The sequence below is a fragment of the Pleurodeles waltl genome, chromosome 8 (genome assembly GCF_031143425.1).
Source record: "Pleurodeles waltl isolate 20211129_DDA chromosome 8, aPleWal1.hap1.20221129, whole genome shotgun sequence".
NCBI lineage: Eukaryota > Metazoa > Chordata > Amphibia > Caudata > Salamandridae > Pleurodeles > Pleurodeles waltl.
Window position 1 is genome coordinate 1,410,957,420 of NC_090447.1, and position 22,163 is coordinate 1,410,979,582.

Here is a 22,163-nt window from a genome sequence, read left to right on the forward strand (position 1 = left end):
AGGGATTTTGAACTCGAGGGAGCGGTGAAAGGCACAGGCTAACTCAATGGTGGTGTTAGTATCTGGGCTTGGGTGTTGCTTGATCCAGTTACGCGTGTTGGTGGGTAGGGCGTCTAGATATTGTTCTAAGAGGACAACCTCAATGATATCTTCCCTATTAGTCCCAATGGGACCTAGCCATTTGAGACCCAAATCCTTAATCCGGAAATACAGGGCCCGGGGATTCTCGGAGGGTCCCCACTTGGCTTTCCTAAACCGGACCCGGTAGTGTTCTGTATCAAACCCCACCCGCTCCAGGATGCTCTTTTTAATATCTTGATAGGGTGTCATTCCGCCTGGGTTTACCGCTTGATAAGCCGCTTGGAGAGTTCCTGTTAATAACGGAGCAATGTATTGGCCCCACCTATCCTGGGGCCAGGTGGCGGAAGTGGCAACCCGCTCAAAATTGGTGAAAAAGGCATCCGGGTCTTCGCCTTCCTGATATCGCTGCAGGACCGAACTGGGTACGTTCGGATGCACCCGGGTGGCGGCAATAGTATCCGTGAGATTTTTGATTGCAGCCTCATGAACCAATTGATTGTTGGCCATGATAGTGGCCTGACTTTTAAGAGCGCTTTGTAGGGCCTCCCTTTCCACTTTAGCCTCCTTCTGTTGCTCTTCCCACACAACTTGTAGATGCCTCTGCCCCGCGGCTAGCTGCTGCATCATATCCGATAGGGTGGGCGTACCCTCCATCGTCTTAAATTACCTGTCGCCGTTCCAATATCCCACTTCTGACACCACTGTAATGGGTTCTTTATCCCAAGAAAAAGGATATTGGAATAATGTGACAGGTGTAGAAGGTAAGGGTTTAACTAATTTATTCGTGCTCTGTTTTTAAGATGGCAGTTTTTATCTCTTGTTTCTTGTTCACAAGGATAGTCCACTTTTAGTCCCAAAAAAAAATAATAAAGATCCTTTTTTCTCTTTCAGGGTTCTTGTGATAGTCCACGTGTGGCCGGGTCCAGCTTTGGGAAGGGGTCCGATCTTCCTCTACATCAGTGGCCCAAACTCTCCAAAGAAAATAGAAAGAAGGACAAAAACAGGTAAGTGGGATATATAAAATGTAATTATATAGGGTTAGTAGGGTGGGGGGGGAATAGGTAGAAGTGAAGGGAGGTGAGGGTATAACTGTCCTTTAGTTTGTGGTTCTCCCTGTGGGTGTTCTCAGGAATTCCCTTCCTTGTGAGAAATCCTCTGGCTGTCGGTTTTTCTGTGAGGTTAGGTTTATTTTAGGGCTCTCCCTCATATGATTTCCCCTTCCCTGCAGGACCTCCCTCTCCTTCCCTTATCCCCCCCTATTCCTAATAGCCACCCTGACCCAAACCCCCAGTTGCGGTACAGACGTACCTGAGGTGGCCACGCCCCTCCGGGGACGCGGCCGGCTCTTTGGCGATCTCCCGGCTTCTCTCTGACAGGGGTGGGAGGTCCCCTGAACTTTTCCACCTTCTCTGGGTCCTCCGCTCCTTCAACGGGTTCCTCGTTGTCGGTCCTCGGCGTCCGGGTTTCCTCCTCTTCGGGTCGCGTTCGCCGAGTGTTTCTCTCCGTCTCTCGCGCTCCTCCACGTTCGGGTCCGTCTTTTCTTTCACTTTTCGTCCAGACGCAGAAGGCGTCTGACGTCTTAAGTCCGAGTCCCTCTCGAGTGCCCCGGGGGCATGTAATTGTGGCCGTCGTAATCTCCTGGGAACCGGCGTCCGGAGACGTCCGGTTACATCATGCATATTTACTTTTTCATTCTAGGTACCAACTGTGCTGTTTTGATAGAGCCGTAGTTAGATGTTTTTCCAAATTTGTGTTACTAAATTGTTTTGCATGAAGCCCAACATGCTGATGCTAATCTGATGTTAGTTAAGAATCCTCACTAATGAATTATGATGACAGGGACTAATGCTTGATGAATTTCTTTGCTAAACTTCATGTATTTCATTTCATTGACACAGTTGACTTTGCTATTGATTTGCACCATAACCTTAGAATATGTTGTAGTTCAAGCTTTGATTAGATTGCATTTCTTCTGCCGCTTTGGACAGCCAGTGCTGTTTCTGTACATGTTTCATTTGATATTGAGATTAATCTACATGACCTTAGCATTGTTAATATAGGGAAATAAATATTCTAAACTTTTACTAAAGGTGTGGTTATTTCATGACTGAAAGGTCATAGTGCATGACAATTACTGACTCCATTGATTATCAATTTTGCTGATTGCTAATGATTATTAATTATTGTGTATTGATTATTGATTATGTACTGGATCTATGGTAAGAACATCTTAATTGTGAGTCAAAAGGCTCATCGACCCATTCACGTCCCCTTGTAAGTTTACTTATTAAGGTCAGACGCGCTAACAAGGCCATCAGGGACATGTTTACAGGACTCATCCTTTGAAAATGTCACAAACATTTAAACTGATAATAGAATCCTTTCAGCCAATCAGTTTCAAAGTTCATGTAGACCTGTTACATCAGCAAATGAGGTACATTGCCACCATGTGCACACACATCTATGCTTGCCTGACCTGTATACTACAAATACCTTAAACAACCATGCAGAATGTAGGCCACAGATGTGACAAGTTTTTATTTTTCTGGCGAGGCATACGCTTGCAATAAAAAAATAATAACCTTGGTGCTTATTGACTTTCTCACTGCTTGTTCTTTTAAGTTGCTATGTACTTCTCTTTCAAGTCTTTTTAGTCGTTTCTACTATTCACCGGGTCTTGGAGATGGCTGTTTGGTAATGGGTCACCCAGACAACCTAACAGCAGTTATCTGACCTCATTAGAGGCCTATTTCCCTCTCCCATTAACCATTAGCAAATGTAAAAAGTAAAAGAAACCACAAAAGGAGAAATCAGTGCGTAGACAAGGGAAGCTCTAGCTCATGAACAAATTCCCTTTGATGCAAACCACAGCATGTAAATTTGAGCTTTGTCAGCAGGTTAGAACAAATTAGCCCTTTGCAATTTTTGTTACCTCGTTCATTTTAACTTATCAGATGCCAAATATAATGTGTCCGCGCTCTGCTTCATTTCACATGGTAAACTGTTTCAGATTTGTCAACACAAAGTACTCAGCTGATCAGGGTAATGGGGATTTCGTTCAGATCTCAGTGTATGTGGGCGAAGAATACGTGGACTCCATTTGAATAGTGTCCTGGCTAGTCTCTGACATTGTGTTAATTCTTTAGTTGCAAAGAAAAAATACATATTGCATGAATGTTTTAATAATTGATCTCAAGCAGCCAGTCCATGTCGTCTGTGTTCAATGTAGATGTGTATTGAATTAGATATTCAGGGTTTTATTTATCAAGGTTTTGCATCATCCTAGCACCACATTTAGGGACGAAAGGGCGACGCAAAAACTAAGTGAAATTTATCAAGCCACGCAAGGTCACCTTGCGTGGCCCTGCATGGCTTGGTAAATCTAGAGTAACACAAGGCCGCACGAATTGCTGCTTTGCATTAATCTGCGCCAGGGAGTTGTTCCATGAGTGGAGCTGGGGGTTCCCATGCATCCACCCATGGATTTTGGCACATTTCTAGATTTACCATTAGTGATATACCTGGGAATGCATCAAAATGCCATGACTCCCCAGATGAGGAGTAAGGTGCAGAAATGTCTTTTATTTCTCCTGATTTTTTCCACACAGAATTTTTTTTTTTTTTTTTTGCAGGAAGGTATTGCTTCTTGCACAAAAACAATCCTGCCTACAATGTTGGTGCCCTTGTGTCATGAGGCTAGTGGCCTGAATTGGCGTGAGGCAGCCAAAAGCACCAGTGCTAGGAAAAGCACAGGACCGCGCAGTATAATGTTAAATCTGGTGCATTCCTGCCCTTTCCCATTCAGGCAGCTCAGTGCAGAAAGATGGCTTTCTGCGTTGCGGTGCTTGAAAGATTGATAAATGTGCCCCTAAGTATTTATCTGAATTATTTTAACTGTTTATAAAAAACAAATAATCTTCCTTTTGTGATAAATAATGCGTCAAAACGCAATATAAAAACAATTTAATGTTATTGTAATAATGTTGCTTTTACTACTCTTCCATCATATGCACAAATAACTATCAGAGGGACTTTGGTGTAGATTTCATCACCTTCCTGAAATCAGTTCTGGCATGGATAAGAGCATAAGTTGGGTATTGTTCTGCATAATACTTATGGCACTCACTGCGGTGCAGTGATTATCGTCTGATATGTTGGGACACTCTACCAGGTCCTCTGGGTGTACAACAATGTTTGACCTCTGCCCCATTTTCTCCCTGGGTCATCATTCCTCTCATGCATTCTGTTTATTTCGCAGTATTCTTCTTTCCTCTCATATATTTTGCCTCAAGTGTACCTTCACTCCTTTCTTACATTGTCAGTATACCTTTTGCTTATTCTCATTATATATTATTTTTTGCCTACACATCTTTCTTTGATCTCTTACTTATTACCTTTTGCTCTCTTTTCTTCTACTTTATCTCTAATATTATTGAGTTTCTGTCTAAGCTTCCCTCATCGTAGACACTTTCCTATACTTTTCTTCCATCCAGTCTTCCGGCAGTGGCAGCTCCTCCGCTATAGCAGAGGAGCATCACCCCACCCCGCCATGACAGCAGCTGCAAACTTTAAAACAAAAACCATAATAAACAATGTTTATTATTGTTTTATTTTAAAGGGGCAGGCCATAGGGGAGGACAGGGACAGAGGGGGAGTGGTGTGCACACCCCTCAGTGTGCATGTGTGTTTGGCCGGCTGTCTCAGGGCAGCCAAACACACATGCATGCTGAGCTCTCGCCAACCTGGCACTGTGTTGCCGGGTTTGAGACAGCAGACATAGGCTCTCAGTCTGCCTGGGAGCACACAACCAGGACGCTCTGGCCAATCCTGACTGGCTGCAGGGCACGCTGGGAGCCTGTGCCTTCAGTGCTGCGTGAAGACCAGCGATGCAGCTGAGAGTCAGGTAATTTTTTTGTTTTTTTTGCTTGTTTTGTCATCATCCCCCCACCATTCACCGCCACGTCACTTTACTACGCAATAAGCTGCAACTGTCTCCAGGCACACATTTCTCCCCTTACCTACTGTGTGTCTCCTTCGAAGCACATCTTCAGGTGTTTATCTTTGCCTCTCTTCTGCTGTAAGATTATTTTTGTTTTTATTTCAACAAATCATCTGTGATATAGTTTCTTTCAATCGCCTTCCTTTCAGTCTGACATTGGATATTTTAGCCATGATTGGCGAAATAGTATATAATCAATGGGTTACTAGACATATTTTCTTTTCAAAACATTAACCATTCAAACTTGCAGTATTACCGACCAACGGAGATTCTCCGAAGAGGTCGGTGAATACAGTGAAGAGGGACACTAGTAGCGATATTACTGACTCAGCCCTTTTAGTCCAGGAATTTATGTTCATATTATTCTTTCCTTTTCTCTAGGCCCTCCTTTAATTTCTTTACCTTTTATTAATGTTTCTTCCCTCTCTGACAATGCAAATTTTTCTTTCATCTCCCCTTTACCCGCTTCACCATAGCAAACAATCTCTTCTTTGATTTACATATGTCTTTTTTCTTGAAAATCTCATCTATTTTCCAGCAATAAAAGCTGCTTCAAGCATGCTCTCTCTCTCTCTCTTCCCCTCTCCCTAACACACATACACACCCATGTTTCCTCATGTACGCACAGGTACATGAGGAAACACATATGTTTTTTATTAAATGTATGCATGTTACATGAAACACACTTCACCAGTCATCTACATGAAACTCGTATGTGAGGGCATACTTCAGTTATATTGCTTACACAAATCACACAGGATACCCACTGTTAGAAGATGGGTCTCTAGCTGGCAGAGGGTTGCTCTATGTTCAAGTAGAAACCTCAATTCTAGTCAGGGAAAGTAAGATACACACTAAACGTTTGCTTACCATTGGGTAGCTTGGGACAGATCAGTCAGGCTAAACTAAAGTGGCAATGTGTAAAGTGTTTGGGCACACACACACAGTAACAGTGAAAACACCACAGAGGGACTCCATGCCAGTTTAGAAAAATAGCCAATATTTATCTGAGTCAAACAAGACCAAAATGATAAAAATAAAACATGCACAAGTTAAATTATGAATTTGTAAAGATTAAATAAAAATGCAGTGCTTTAAAGCCAATAGCTCCAACCGAGGCTATCAGGTTGAGAAAATGTACATAAAGTTATTCATACACCATAGCTGCTAGGCATCTGTTTATCTTTATTATGTTGCCATGTGCTCGACAAACCTCTTGAACTTTGATGATTGACCTTGTGCTCGCAGCCTTGGGCTGCAATCTGCTTATCGCTGCCATATTACTTTTTCCAATTACAGTTCCGAGAATAGTCGTGCTTAATCAGTAACTGCCAGAACAAGTTTGTACAGGTCGTTGCCACCTCCTGCCAGCTGTATCTGTACCTTCTCCCACCACACGTGTATCCCTGAAATATTCTGAAGGCCGTAGAGGACCTTGAATACGCTAGGGGTGGAGTTGTCCTCTGACTAAGCAGATTTGTGAACTCTCTGCTAAATTGACCCTGAGGACATAAAGGGTGTTCCTCCACCGCTGGGAAGGAGACCCCGGGTGGGGTTCTAATCTTTCTTGGTTCCTCAGTTGGCGCCCGAACAGGGACCCGAGTCAGGCATCCAGGGGACCGGCCCGGTGACGGAGGACTCACGATTGGACTTCCAAAGGAGGCACCCCACACCAGATTCTTAGCTCCGTTCTCTGTCGTGGACCTGCGGATCTCCACTGTGTGTCTTCCAGCCGGCTCAACTTCTTCTGGCGCTCTCTGAATTCGGGTCTCTGTTTTCCGTGAACTACTGGAGTCCCCAACTGTTGGACTATAACAGAAGTGTCAGGTAAGGACGGGAGTTGAAAGATTCCTGTCTAAAATCGGTCTGTGAGTATTGTACCGTTTCTATCGCTCTTTGCAAAGATCGACATCAGTGGTAAGACTGACCCTAGTTGTCATTTAAATATATAGGAAGCAAGAGGCATATTTACCATTTATTTGGTGTATTTAAACCACTGATGTAAGTATTTTAAAATTTTTAATACTAAAAAAATGCCACAGTTCAGTTGTTTCAGGAAATTATGTTGTTGTCTTTGCAGTAGGGACTCCCGTCTGGAGGAAACATGCCCGCTCCCCCGGCCGGGACTCCGAATCATGATATATATGTTAAATATGGCATAGGTCCGATTATCTGGTCTGATATATCGAGAAAAAGAACCAAAGGTAGTTCTGATTTGCAATGGCCTATTCACGGGACATTTGATAAAGATAAATTTGACTATTTACAGGAACGTTTGTTTGTGACAAAAAGTAGACCAGGGATGTTTGATTCACTGCGGACTTGGCAGAAAGAAGCAGACCAATGACGTAGGAAGGCAGAGAAAGAATTACAGAGACATAAGACCAAGACGGTGACTGAAAAGGTATATGACTCTGACGTAGCTGAACATCAACAGAAAATTTTAGAACATGACCGAAGGCCTCACTTACAAACTGATAAGTGTTACCCTTCCAGGACAGTAGTGGATAAGCCACAAGAGGAAGACCCCCTTTTAAACAATATGTTAGATAAACCCCCGTCATATACTCCACCAATATATCCTACACTACATCCTCAACCTGCACCAGGTGACCCTATTGTGCCACCCCTGGTTGGATCTCAGGCGAGTGCTCCGCCACCCACCACCACCCCTCCTGTCACCTATAGAGGATACACCCCGCCCGACTGCACCCACCCCTCGACTGGCCCCTGTTTGGCCCACCCCTGACTCCTGTTTAGACACCACACATACCCCCAGCCCCATGACTCCGTGAAAGCGCACCCTGCACGGACATTTGTTCTCTAATTCACAAGAGGAAGATGTCATTGAAGAAATGACACGGAGGTGGATGACTAATTGGAATGACTATGAGGTCAGGGACATTGTCCACACTATGAAACAATGGGATAGTTTAGTTCAGTTACATGCAGCCACCCTTATGTGCAACATTATAATACAAGAATATGAGGATGATGGTTCCTCAGCTCCCGCGTGACTGGTGGACCTCCGAAAACGCGCCTCTACTGGGCTGCCGTTTGGTTCTGGTCTACATGATTATGTTGTTACTCTCCTCGCATATAGGGACCGCCTGTGGATGTGTAGTCCTTCTGTAAAGGCATTCATGTTTCCCATGAGAGAGGTTCCGCCGGTTTGGCAAGAGCCGGTGATGGATGCTGCTGGCCAAGTTATTACAGCAGGGCATTTTCAACAAATGTGGGTACACACCCCATGCAAAAGATCTGAAACATATACCCTAAAAGCAGCCTTACCTGACCCCCGTAAGAACCCTGCAGGATATTATAAAGAATTGCAACAAATTCTTGAATCATGTACTATGACGTTGTCCGATATTGACATGTTAATGGCAGCAGTAGTCCCGCAGGAAGTATGGTCAAAAGTATGGAGGCACGACCATGCTGAACTAGGGGGCACGAGGGACCAATTGCAAGCAGCAGAAAGGGACAGGGTTGGCGGAGCGAAACCAGACCCACTTATATTGGCTCTCCCATTGCGTATTTTGGATTTAATGAAGACCATACTTGCACCACACAGGATAAATTGGGATAAATTGGCCGCCTGTAAACAGAAAAAGGATGAGGGTTTTTCAGACTTTTATACAAGGTTTGAGGGTGTCTTTTCTGATTACAGCGGCCAAGACATGACTACTGAAGGGGGGATAAGACTCTTTGTTGACAAATTTGTGGACAATTAATTACCAGACAGAAAGGGAAAATGTAAATTGTGTGAAAGTACGTGGCCAGTCTCTACTGCCACTGGAATACTGACAATGACCCAATATTATGAGAACAGGGAGATAGAATAACAAGAAAAGAACGAGAAAAAAACAAAGGAGTTGAAAACAAAGGTGTTATTTCAGCAGGCCTACCCTCAGCCCCGTCAACAGCAGTCCAGATCAAGGTCACAAGGACCTCCCAATGACAGAAGGCAGTCCCAACACCCTCCCCGTTCTTCCCTCTCCTACAATCAGTGCGCCTATTGCAAGCAGGAGGGCCACTGGAAGAATGACTGCCCCAATAAGGACAACTCCACAGGCCGCCCCATGCCTCCACCGCAACAGGACTACAGACCACGCTGTAGGTCTGGTCCTGCAGACAGACCCCGCCAGCAGGCCCCTCCACGGTCCCACAGTACCCCCCGCCCAAATTATTTTGATGCTTCATCCCAGCGTCAGTATTTTAATGACAACTATGATGCGTATGAAGGTCAGGGGTCCTCCTTTGACTAGGACAGCCTTCGACAGAGGGGGGTGGGACCAGTTTCTATTCCTGTTAGGCAGAATGGTGCTCACGTTGAGGTACAATTAGACGGTACTCCACATGATTTTTTGGTAGACACTGGGGCCACCAAAAGTTCTGTTAAACGGGAAGCGGTCCAAGGGGTCCCCCTGTCTGGCAATATTAATGTCTCTATGGGTTTTTCTGGTGTTCCGGTGGCTAACCCCATCTCCCAGCCGCTGCATGTTGCTATAGGTCCTTACACTATTAGCTCCCCTCTCATTCTTACTTCGGCCTGTAGTGAGAATTTATTGGGTTTGGACCTATTAAAGAAATTGTACGCCACCATTTATTGCTCTCCGGATGGACTGCATGTCACTTTAGGTCCCAATATTTCCCCGTCACAATTTTTGTCAAAACCACTTCCACCCGAACTTCAAGATTTGCCAGACATTTTATGGGCCACACATAAAGACGATGTTGGATCTCTGGACATACCACAGTATGTCATACGCCTGAAAGCCAATGCCAAATTACCTCGTCTTCCCCAATACAAATTATCCCAACACATTGAACAACAACTCAAAAATATTGTGACCCAGTTGATTGATTTGGTTGTCATTGAAGTAACGCGTGGTAATGATTGTAACAGTCCTGTCCTTCCTGTTCATAAAAAATTATCTGATGGCACTGCGTCTCCAGGCCTCCGATTTGTTATTGATTTACAGGCGGTCAATAAGATTGTAATACCCCAGTTCCCTGTTGTTCCTGACATTACAACATTATTAACAATGATACCTGCCTCCGCTACTTGGTTCTCTGTTATCGATCTTAAGAATGCATTCTTTAGCAGTCCCATTCATCCAGATAGTAGACACATCTTTGGGTTTTCACTGGGTGGTCGCAGTTTCCGGTTCTGTCGCGCTCCACAAGGCGATACTGAATCGCCTAGCATTTTAAGCCAGGCCCTCAAGGGTCAATTAGATGCCCTTGTTTTTCCTTGCTCCTCGACGCTGGTTCAATATGTGGATGACCTTTTAATAGCATCCACTTCAGAACAAAATTGTAAAACAGATACTGTAGCCTTATTGAAACATCTTGCACACCATCACCATAAGGTCTCCCTCTCCAAATTGCAATATTGTAGACAGGAGGTTATATACCTAGGACACCTCCTGTCTAAGGAGGGACGAACGTTGACGGCTGAGAGAATACAAGCTATACGAGACATACCGGTTCCAAGGTCACAGAGAGAGGTTAGGGCCTTTATAGGTATTACCTCCTTCTGTCGTCAATGGATTCCTAATTATTCTCTTTTGATAAAACCGTTTTTGCATCTCACCCACAGAGATTGTCCGGAAAAGATTGAATGGAATGATGATTTTCAGTCTGGTTTTGATGAATTGAAAAATACACTCTGCACAGCACCTGTACTGGGTACGCCTGATTATCGTAAAGATGTTCAGTTATATGTGAGCGAGAGAAATGGATGTTCACTATCAGTGTTAACCCAAGAGCATGGCGGAAAACAACGCCCCTGTGCTTATTTTTCAGCCCTACTGGATCCATTGGCCCGTGCACTCCCGAGCTGTCTACGGGCAGTAGCCGCTGCAGCAGTCGCAGTGCGCCAGTTGGCTGGGATAGTCATGGATTCACCCCTCACCCTGTTGGTCCCACACACTGTTGACGCACTATTAAACAAAACAAAAACACAGCATCTTACTAATGCACGATTAACTGCTTATGAACTGACACTTTTAGCTAGTCGTATAACATTAAAAAGGTGCAACACGCTCAATCCTGCCACTTTATTGCCAATTACTGAAAAAACAGAAGATTCTTATGATGACATACATGACTGCATTCTCCGGACGGAGGATGAAACAAAAGGGAGAGTGGACTTACAGGACACTCCACTGAGAGACCCTGATGGCAGATTATACGTAGATGGCTCATGCATCAAGCTACCCGATGGCACTACCTCTGCAGCCTATGCAGTTACAACAGCTACCACTGTAGTTGAAACAGCTAGAATACCACACAACTCTGCTCAGGCCGCAGAATTAATAGCTCTAACACAAGCCTGTGAGTTAAGTAAAGGACTTAGGGGGTTATTCTAACTTTGGAGGAGGTGTTAATCCGTCCCAAAAGTGACGGAAAAGTGACGGATTTACCACCAGCAGTATTACGAGTCCATTATATCCTATGGAACTCGTAATACGGCTGGTGGTATATCCGTCACTTTACCGTCACTTTTGGGACGGATTAACACTCCTCCAAAGTTAGAATAACCCCCTTAATGTCAATGTTTACACAGTCAGTATGCATTTGGCGTGGAACACAATTTTGGTCGCTTGTGGGCAGAACGAGGATTCCTCACTTCACATGGGACACGTATTCAACATGGGACCCTTATAACTAACTTACTGCCCTGGCGTTGCCCAAAACAATGGCTTTCATGAAGTGTAGTGCACACAAAAAGGTGACAGATTAAACTGAACGGGGCAACGCCCTGGCCGATCAGACAGCAAAAGATACAGCGCATGCAAAGACAGGACACATGTATGTGGTAGATAGTACAGAGAAGGTTCGTCCCCATGAAATATTTGGGAACAGAGTAGATAGTGTCAGGAAGATACAGGATGAGGCAACTGAACAGGAGAGGAAAGAATGGGAGAAAGGGAAGGCCCAGTTAGATGAAAATACGCTACGCTGGACAGATCTGTCACAGAGGGAAAGATGGATGCTACCCGATGCATTCGTTCTGCCAGTAGTGACTATGGCCCATGGTCCTGCACACGTTAGACGAAAAGCATCTGTGATTTGCTTGATCCGGTTTGGTCTAATAAAAATATCAGAAGAGTAGCTCACCAACTGGTTCAATCCTGCATGATTTGTTTACAACATAACATAGGAAAGGGTGCCTCAGTCCCCGCTGGGAATTTTTCCCCACCAACGTATCCCTTTGAAGTACTACAAATGGATTATATTGAGATGGAAAGGTGTAATAACTTGAAATATGTCCTAGTTGTGGTCTGTATGTTTAGTAAGTGGGTAGAAGCTTACCCTACTAAAGATAATACTACCCTTACCACTGCAAAGGTACTTCTGAAGGAGGTCTTCCCACGGTTTGGGGTCCCAAGGTGTGTCTGGTCAGATAATGGGAATCATTTTGTATGGCAGGTGATGAAAAGGGTGTGTGAAGGGTTGGGCCTCCGCCAGAAGTTTCATGCAGCTAACCACCCCCAGTCAGCAGGACTAGTTGAAAAATATAATGGCACACTTAAATTGAAGATGTCAAAAATATGCGCAGAACGTGGTATACGGTGGCCGGACGCATTGCCCCTGGCTTTAATGTCTGTCAGGATGACGCTCACTCTAGATCAGGGTTGTCACCCCATGAGATAGTGATGGGTATGCCAGCAAATGTCTGGGGGGTCCCTCAACCTCACAAGTACTCAGAACTAGAACATCCTGTTTTGATGGACTATTTAAATGAACTCACTAATTCTTTGCGTTCTATTCACCAACAGGTGTGTGAAGCACTTCCATCTGTATCCACTGATCCAGGCCACAAGATACTACCTGGAGACTGGGTCCTCACAAAGAATTTCCAGCAGAAAAAGAGTCTCGAACCTCGATGGAAAGGTCCGCGACAGGTCCTTCTTGCTACTCTAACACCAGTTAAAGTTGCAGGAGCTAAGAATTGGATACATGCATCCCACTGTAAGAAAGTACTCCTACTCGTACCCTCTGATGAAATAAAAAGTGGTGACCACCCGACTACTGAGGACCATTTCAGCATCACTACGCAGAGTGATAAAAAACAGAACAACAGTGTGCTGCAGGAGGTTCCCTCAGATTTAGGTCACACTGAACAATTGTTTCCTGACCATACCATACCACAGTCCACAAGATACGATTTCCGCCCACGAAAATAAGAAAATGAACAATAAAATATTCTGAAGGCCGTAGAGGACCTTGAATACGCTAGGGGTGGAGTTGTCCTCTGACTAAGCAGTTTTGTGTGTATATAAGGTTGGGTGCCCCAGGTTGGGCAGCCTCCGTAGGATAGTCACTTGACTGTCCTAGGACTCTGTATTAGCTCGAGCTATAATCCATGTAATAAACTTCTCTTTATTCCTCCAGTTGGTGACTCTGTCTGATTTGTGAACTCTCTGCTAAATTGACCCTGAGGACATAAAGGGTGTCCCTCCACCGCTGGGAAGGAGACCCCGGGTAGGGGTCTAATCTTTCCTGGTTCCTCAAGGTCACATTGGACAGGGGCAAATTCACAAGTTCAGTCCGACTGCAATTGTGCATGGGAATGGGTACAGGAGTCATGCAGTCCTGCTGACAGTACCTTGGTTGCGTCGATGATTAGGGATGATGCGTTAATCCAAAGGAGGGGAAGTAATGCTGTTGCAAGTGATGCGTCATTCCCTGATCGGGCAAACGTCATTGATGCATCAATGTCCAGAAGCAATGTGTAACAGTTCTGATGCATTGGTGCTGCATCGGCTAAGTTGGGGCTGGATTGTACGCTGAGGTCGTTGCGTCACTCAGTGGGCGAGTGGTGTCTGTGGCTTTGGTGCAGGCAGCAGCAAGGTGTCGTTTCTGCAGCGGGATGCACCGGTTCCAGTCGATGCCCAGGCACAATGCATCGGGTTCTTGGATTGCAGCACCACCCTTACCTACAAGGGCCCAGGACTGGATTTAGCACTAGTTGGTAGACCAGGACTAACAACAGAGGAGTGTAGGTGCTGGTAGCAAGATGCAAGTGAAGACTTTGATGTCCCTGAGACTTCAGAAACAGGAGGCAAGCTCAGTTAGGCCCTTGAAGAAACTTTTGATTGCAGAATGTAGAGATTTTAGTTCAGTTCTCTCACTCCAGGACAAGAAGCAGCAGGCAGCAGGCCAACACAGCAAAGCAAACAGAAAAGTGGCAGTCCCTCCTGGCAGCACAGCAGTCCTTCTTCCTGGCAAATGCCCTTAATTTAGAAGTGTTCTGAGTATATGGTGTCAGAGGTCCAGTATTTAAACCCAGAAAGGCATTTGATGTAGGGGTCACTTCAAGGGAACTCTCTCCCTGAAGTACACAAGGCACTCTTTCAACCCAGCCCTGGCTCCAGACTACCAGTAGGGGATACATCAGTCCTTTGTGGGAGGGCAGGACACAACATATTCAGATGTAAGTGTGAATTACCTCTCCCTCTTCCTGACCAGGAAGACCATCTGTATACAGATGTATCACCTATCACACCCAGCCCTTCCTCTGTTGTGGCTGTCTAGAGAGAATTCATAAGTGTAGCTGTCACTCAAACCCAGATGTATATTCAGAAACAGGCTAAGGCACAGGATGGTTAAAGTAAGAAAATGCCCACTTTCTAAAAGTGGCATTTCCAGACCTGCAGCTTAAAAAACAACTTAAACAAAGGATGTGTTTTTAAATTGTAAGTCCAGAGACACCAAACTCCACTTTTCTTTCATTTCCCAATTGAACATTACACTTAAAATATATATAAGGTAACCCAATGTTAGCCTATGGGAGAGACAGTCCTTGTAAAATTGAAAAACAACTTTAAGGGTTTTTCACTATCTGGACATGTTAAACTTAAAAGTACATGTCCAGCTTTTTAAATACACTGCATCCTGTCCTTGGGGCTAACTAGGACCTAACTTAGGGGTGACTTGCATGTGATAAAAAGGAAGGTTTGGACCTGGCAAGTTGGTACACTTGCCAGGCTGAATTGGCAGTTTAGAACTGCACACACAGGCTCTGCAGTGGCAGTCCTCAGACATGTTTGAAAGGCTACTATAGTGGATAGCACAAACAGTGCTGCAGGCTCATTAGTAGCATTTGATTTGCAGTCCCTGGGCACACATATTCACTTTACCAGGGACTTCCCAGTAATTCAGATATGCCAATCACGGAGAGACCCAGTGTATAACATTTTAGACACAGAGCACATGCACTTTAGTACTGTTCAGCAATGAAAAAATGTGCGGAGTCCTAAAGCCAGCAAAAACGAAGTTCAGCACAAATTCAAAACAGGCAGTCAAAAAGTAAAAAGTCAGGTGAAACCATGCCAAAAGATGTTAGGTCTAACACCTGCAGAAGACTTGTTTGAGCTCAATGGCCCTCATTATGACATTGGCGGTAAATCCCACTTACCGCCATGCTGACTGTTGCCAACATACTGCCACCACAGCGGATTACTGCCACCCATATTGTGACCCACACATAGCAATCTGTCACTATACAGCCACACACACAAGTCCGCCAGCCTAAAGGTCAGTGATAAACTGGAGGTAGCAAAACCCACACCGTTACGCCAACAGAACTACGCCCACAGCATTCTGACCCACGAATCACTACAGCGGACACTCAGTGGCTGTAAACCATTGGCGCTATATACCGCAACACTCAACATACACAGACACTAACAAAACAGCACCACATTGGACAATCAAACTACACACATCTGACACACATACACACACCACTCCCACACCACTATATAACACACACACACATTACCCACAACCCTGTACCATTACAAACAAGTGCCACAAGAGAGACAGCAAGACCACAAACACACACCACCATCACCTATACACCATCCACGCACCCTACATCACACACCCCAAAGCAGCACCCCACACACCCTCACCCACGCCACTCACAATACACCAATGGCACCACAACAACACCCCAGGTTCTCTGAGGAGGAGCTAAGGGTCATGGTGGAGGAAATCATCTGGGAAGAGCCACAGCTATCCGGAGCACAGGTGCAGCAGAAGTCCATTGCTAGGAAGATGGGTGCTATGACGGAGAATCATGGAAAGGGTCAACGCCATGGGACAGCACCCCAGAACAAGGGATAACATCAGGAAGAGGTGGAACAACCTATGGGGGAAGGCACGATCCACAGCAGCAAGAAACCAACTAGCTGTACGGAGGACTGACGGTGGACCCCCACCTCCTCCCCCACAACTAACAACATGGGAGGAGCTAGTCTTGGCAATCATGCATCCTGAGGGCCTGGCAGTAGCAGGAGGAGGACTGGACTCTGGTAAGTCAACTCTCTATTACTATTACCCCCATACCTGCATGCTATCACAAAACCCCACCCTTACACTCCCATCACTCCACCACCTCCCACATACCCCACCATCACAACCCACTCTTCCCAATACCAAGCCCTGCATGCAACACCAGTGCATAGACACCCCTCACAGACCTGCCTGGACACCCATCACTAAAACATGCACATTAGAGAGAATCACCTAGCCCACAAATTCACTACTCACACAAGACAAAGCTGCCAGGGCAATAACAACCATACAGGGCAACACACCCATGCACAAGGTGACACACACAGAAACAATAGCACTGCATTTACATACCCACAGGTCCCCCAACCCAACGTCACTGGAGAGGAGATGCCAGCAACTTCTAGTCCACCCCCAGAAGAGTCCCACAGTGATGACAGCAGCTCTGGACGCCTGGATCTGGATGACCAACCTGGCCCATCAGGGATCTCCGGACAGTTGGTAATCCAGGCACAGTCCCATACCACCACAGAGCCTCCCCCCCTCAGGAAACACCACCACAGTACCCACCCAGGGAGCCCATACCTCTGTCCTCTGGACACGTCAATCAGCAGTGTGTCCACCACTACAGGGACCCCAGGCCACCCCACAAACACAGGACGATTAGGGACCTGGGGTCAGTAGCAGTGGGCACATGGTTCAGGGGACAGAGGCACAGGACAACAGGGAAGCCGGGAGGACTGCTGTGCGACAGGAGGAGGACAGGCCCAGGGAACCGACTCTCCAGGAGGCACTCACCAACATCCTGGGAGCATACCACCATTCCCAGGAGACAATGGGCCAGATACTGGACAAGTTGCAGGAGACCCAGCGGATGCAGGAGGGACAGTATCTGGGGATCAGGGAGGACTTGAAGGACATCCACGCCACCCTGGTCACCATTGCAGGGGTTCTGGCAGACATGGCCAACACCATGAGGGAGACAGTGGCACACCAGCGGGCCCCTGACACTAGCCTAACCGATGAACAGCCTTCCACCTCCCCTGCCGCTAGTGGACAGGAGGCCCGCCACAGGAACAACTGGCCACTAGCACCCCACCCCCTCCAGAAGGAGAACCACCCCGCAAACGGTCCCTGCGATCCAGGTAGAAGCCAGAGAACATTTCTAAGATCCCGACAGGAAATAAGACTCTCCTGAATGTCACCCTTGGGTCCCACTCTGTCACCCTGTCCACCTTGAACTGCCATTGCTCCCCTTCCTATGCCCCCTTGGACAATGCACCTGGGCTGGACTCTATCCTAGACATTCCTCCATCATCACCTCAGCCTCACCGACCGGACCCAGAGAGTCCGCCTTCTGCCCTTCCACTCCAACACTACCAAGATCACCTGCAGAGTCCCCCAAGGGTCCTCCCTCAGCCCCACACTCTTCAACATCTACATGATACCCCTAGCCAACATCCTCCGAGCACACGGAATCACTATCCTCTCCTATGTAGATGACACCCAACTCATCCTCTCCCTCACCCGCAACCCCACCACCACCAAAACCAACCTACACGCCGCTCTCCTCGACACCGCCAACTGGATGACCACTAACCACCTCAAGCTCAACTCAAACAAAACCGAGATCATCATCTTCAGCCCCAACAAAACCACATGGGACGACTTCTGGCGGCCCACCGCCCTAGGCCCCGCACCCACCCCCGCAACCCATGCATGCAACCTCGGCATCATCCTCGACCCCTCCCTCTCCATGACACAGCAAATCAATGCTCTAACCTCCTCCTGCTTCCACACACTCCGCACCCTAAAAAATCCTTCAAAGGGATTCCCCCAGAAACCAGAAAGACAGTCACCCACGCACTCATCAGCAGCAGACTGGACTACGGTAATGCCCTCTACGCCGGCACCAAACTCAAACTCAAACGCAAACTCCAGAGAATCCAGAACACAGCCGCACGCCTCGTCCTTGGCCTCCCCCGCCACTAACAAATCTCACCACACCTCAAATCCCTTCACTGGCTCACAAGAGAATCACATTCAAGATCCTCATCCACGCACACAAATCGCTCCACAACACCGGCCCAACCTACCTCAATGAAAGAGTTAACTTCTACACTCCCACACGCAACCTCCGATCAGCCGACCTCGCCCTAACCACAGTCCCCCACATCCAATGCACCACCACAGGAGGCAGGTCTTTCTCCTACCTCGCACCCAAAATCTGGAACTCCCTCCGCACCGACCTTCGCAAAACCAAAGACCTACTGGTCTTCAGAAAGAACCTCAAGACATGGTTGTTCGATCAGTGACCTTCCCTACCCCCCTCACCTGTTTCCCCTCCCCCAGTGCCTTGAGACCCTCACGGGTGAGTAGCGCGCTCTCCAAAAATTTTTGATTGATTGATTGAGACTGTTGCACATTCCCGTCTAACCATTAGCACTTAAATAAACACCATTTGAATAAATACAAGTATGGAGTCTGTCAAATCATTTAACCATGTATTTGTTTAACAAGCTTTAAACACTGCAATATAACTGTACAGTTATGTATAATTAGGAATGACCTGTAGTTGGCTGCAGTCAACACACCAGGAGCGATAGTCGGGCACAAATCTCTGCAAATAGAGATGCCAAAGTAAGTGGCCATAGAAGTGGGAAAATCAGCCTGCCAGTGACAATGTCAAATACAAAACTGTAAATGTAAAGTGTCATTACAGTGTCTTACCAGTGTGTCATTGGAAGTACTGTCGTATTATAGGACTTCTGTTGTCCTCATCCTCTGCCTTCTTATCTTCACTGTCCACAGGGTCCACTGCTGCCACACGCCCATCTCCAGCCTCATCCTTCTGCAGAAAAGGCACCTGGTGACGTAAAGCAAGGTTGTGCAACATACAGCATGCCACGATGATCTGGCACACCTTCTTGGGTGAGTAGTACAGGGATCCACCTGTTAGATGGAGGCAATGAAACCTGGCCTTCAGCAGGTCGAATGCTCTTTCTATTAATCATCTTGTTCGCCCATATGACTCATTGTAATGTTCCTCTGCCCTTGTCCTGGGATTCCTCACAGGGGTCAGTAGCCATGAGAGGTTGGGGTAACCAGAGTCACCTGAAAATATCGAGGGACACACTAACCTTCAGGGCCCTCACCATACCCACTGGGTGGGAACCAGGGCTCACCTATTAGCCATCACCATCAGCCTCTTTAGTTGAGCCATCACATATGGGATGCTGCTATTCCTCAGGATAAAGGCATCATGCACAGACCCATGATACTTTGCATTGACATGGGAGATGTACTGGTCTGCCAGGGACACTATCTGCATATTCATGGAGCGAAAGCTCTTTCGATTTCTGAACACCTGTTCATTTCTCCGGGGGGGGGTGCAAATGCAATATGTGTACTGTCAATAGCTCCAATAATGTTGGGGGTATGTCCCATAGCATAGAAATCAGCTTTCACTGTGGCCAAACCCTCCACCTGAGGGAAAACGATGTAGCTGCACATGTGTTTAATCAGGGCAGACAATACTCTGGTCAGCACTATTGAGAACATTGGCTGAGACATTCCTGATGCCAAGCCCACTGTCACTTGGAAGGAGTCAGTTGCCAGGAAGTGGAGCACAGATAGGACTTGCACAAGAGGGAGGATCCCGGTGGGCTGACGGATAGAAGATATCAGGTCAGGTTCCAATTGGGCACAAAGCTCTGTGACTGTGGCCCTGCCAGTCTATAGGTGAGGATGATGTGCCTGTCCTCTATTGTTGCCATGTCCACCAGGGGCCTGTACACGGGGGGATGTCTCCATCTCCTATTCATCGGCTGTGGTTGCAATCTAGGGGGCAAACGGTGAGTATCTGGTCAGTATTCCATATTTCCAAACACTACACTGCATTGCATGTTGTGACTGTAACATAATATTATTGTATAGGCCCAAATGGTGCCTATGTGTATTGTGACGCAGTTAGGTGTCATGGCCTGCCCCCCCGAAATGGCGTCCGCCTTTCCTATATGGAGGGACATGTGGAAATGAGGTAATGCCACTGACGTTGTGCGCCTTTGCGGGAGGTGGTTGAAAACCGTTGTGCAACTCCTCATTGGATCCCTGTGGGCTCTATGGGTTACATTGGCCAATGGTGATGTACGCCGGCGGTGACGGTACCCACCGCTGCAGACGTGACCGCCATTTTCGTTCTGTCCACTCACTTGCTACCTGACCTTCAACAGGAGAGGACCTACACTGCAAGTGCTGCTGTGACCTGTGTCTGGAACTGACCATGGCTCGTGTCACTGGGGAAGGGGCCTCTGCCTTCACCGCTGCGGAGTTGGAGAGACTGGTGGATGGGGTCCTACCCCAGTACCAAATGCTGTATGGGCTTCCAGACCAACAGGTGAGTACACTGTGAGCACGATGAATGGGGCATGAGTGCATGGAGTGCTGTGTGTGAGGTCCTCGTGTAGGGGGGTGTTGGGGTAAGGGCCCTGGGTAGCGTGCTGCATGCATGGCGGGCAATGTCTGTATGTTAGGGAATGTGAATGTAAGGGCTATGGTGGGCCATGAGTGTAACAGGCAGGAAGGTCTGACTGATACTTTTTCCTATGTGTATTTCTGAGCAGGTTAGTGCCCATAAAAAGAAGGGTGTATGGCTTGCCATCACCAAGGACGTGCGGACACTGGGGGTCTACGGCAGGCGGAGCACCCACTGTCGCAAACGGTGGAAGGACCTGAGACGCTGGGCATGGAAGACGGTGGAGGTCCAGCTGGGGATGGCCTCCCAACGAGGAAGGGGTGCGCGTCGAACCCTGACCCCCTGATGGCCTGCATACTGGCGGTGGCCTATCTGGAGCTGGATGGGCGTTTGGCATCACAGAAGCCACAAGGGGCTGACTACAGTGCCCCAATATACTACTTACGCGTGGTGGGGTAGCATCCGGGTCGGGGATGTGGGCCTATGGGTGCCCCTTGGCCAGGCCGGCCAGTGCAGGGAAGGGCCCATTTTGGGCAGGGTCTGATGTCAACCTCCTCCAAACGAGCTAGTAGGCCTCCACTACTTGGCCGGGGTCTGTGGGTCTCAGGTATGCTGCAATTGGCGTTAGGTATCTCTGTCCATGGGCTGGTGACTAGCATTGTGACTGTTACTGCATTGCCTAGTGCGTAGGGCTGTTCCCTGTGTGTGACTGTGTTGTTTACACCAACGTTGGTGTTGTTGCGATCATTGACCAAGGGTATTCTTTGTCTCGCCCCCCCTTTTTGTTTTGTCACCCTGTCCATATGTGCAATAGCATCATCTGGCGGAGGAGCAGAGGCACTGGCGATGGGGAGAGCTGCATCTCACAGAGCCAGGAGGCTGAATCCACAGACGGTGAGGGCAACAGTCGGACGGAGGGCGGGGGGAGCACCACGGCGGGGACTGGAGGGGACAGTTCTGACATTGATACCTCCTCAGATGGAAGCTCCCTGGTGGTGGTGGACACCTCTGTTCCCACCTCAACTATAGGTACAGCCGCCACCCCCCTATACCAGCACCCCACTCCCAGCAGCCCCTCAGCGAGTTTCCCATGCCCACTCACCCAGGAGGGTGGGCATCTCCTTCGCCCCAGGCACCTCAGGCCCTGCCCTGAGTGAGGAGGCTATTGACCTCCTGAGATCCATCTCTGTTGGGGAGTCAACCATTGTGAATGCCATCCAGAGACTGGCAGCCCATTTGCAACAAACAAATGCATTCCTGGAGGGCATTCACTCTGACATGGCGGCCCAACAGAGA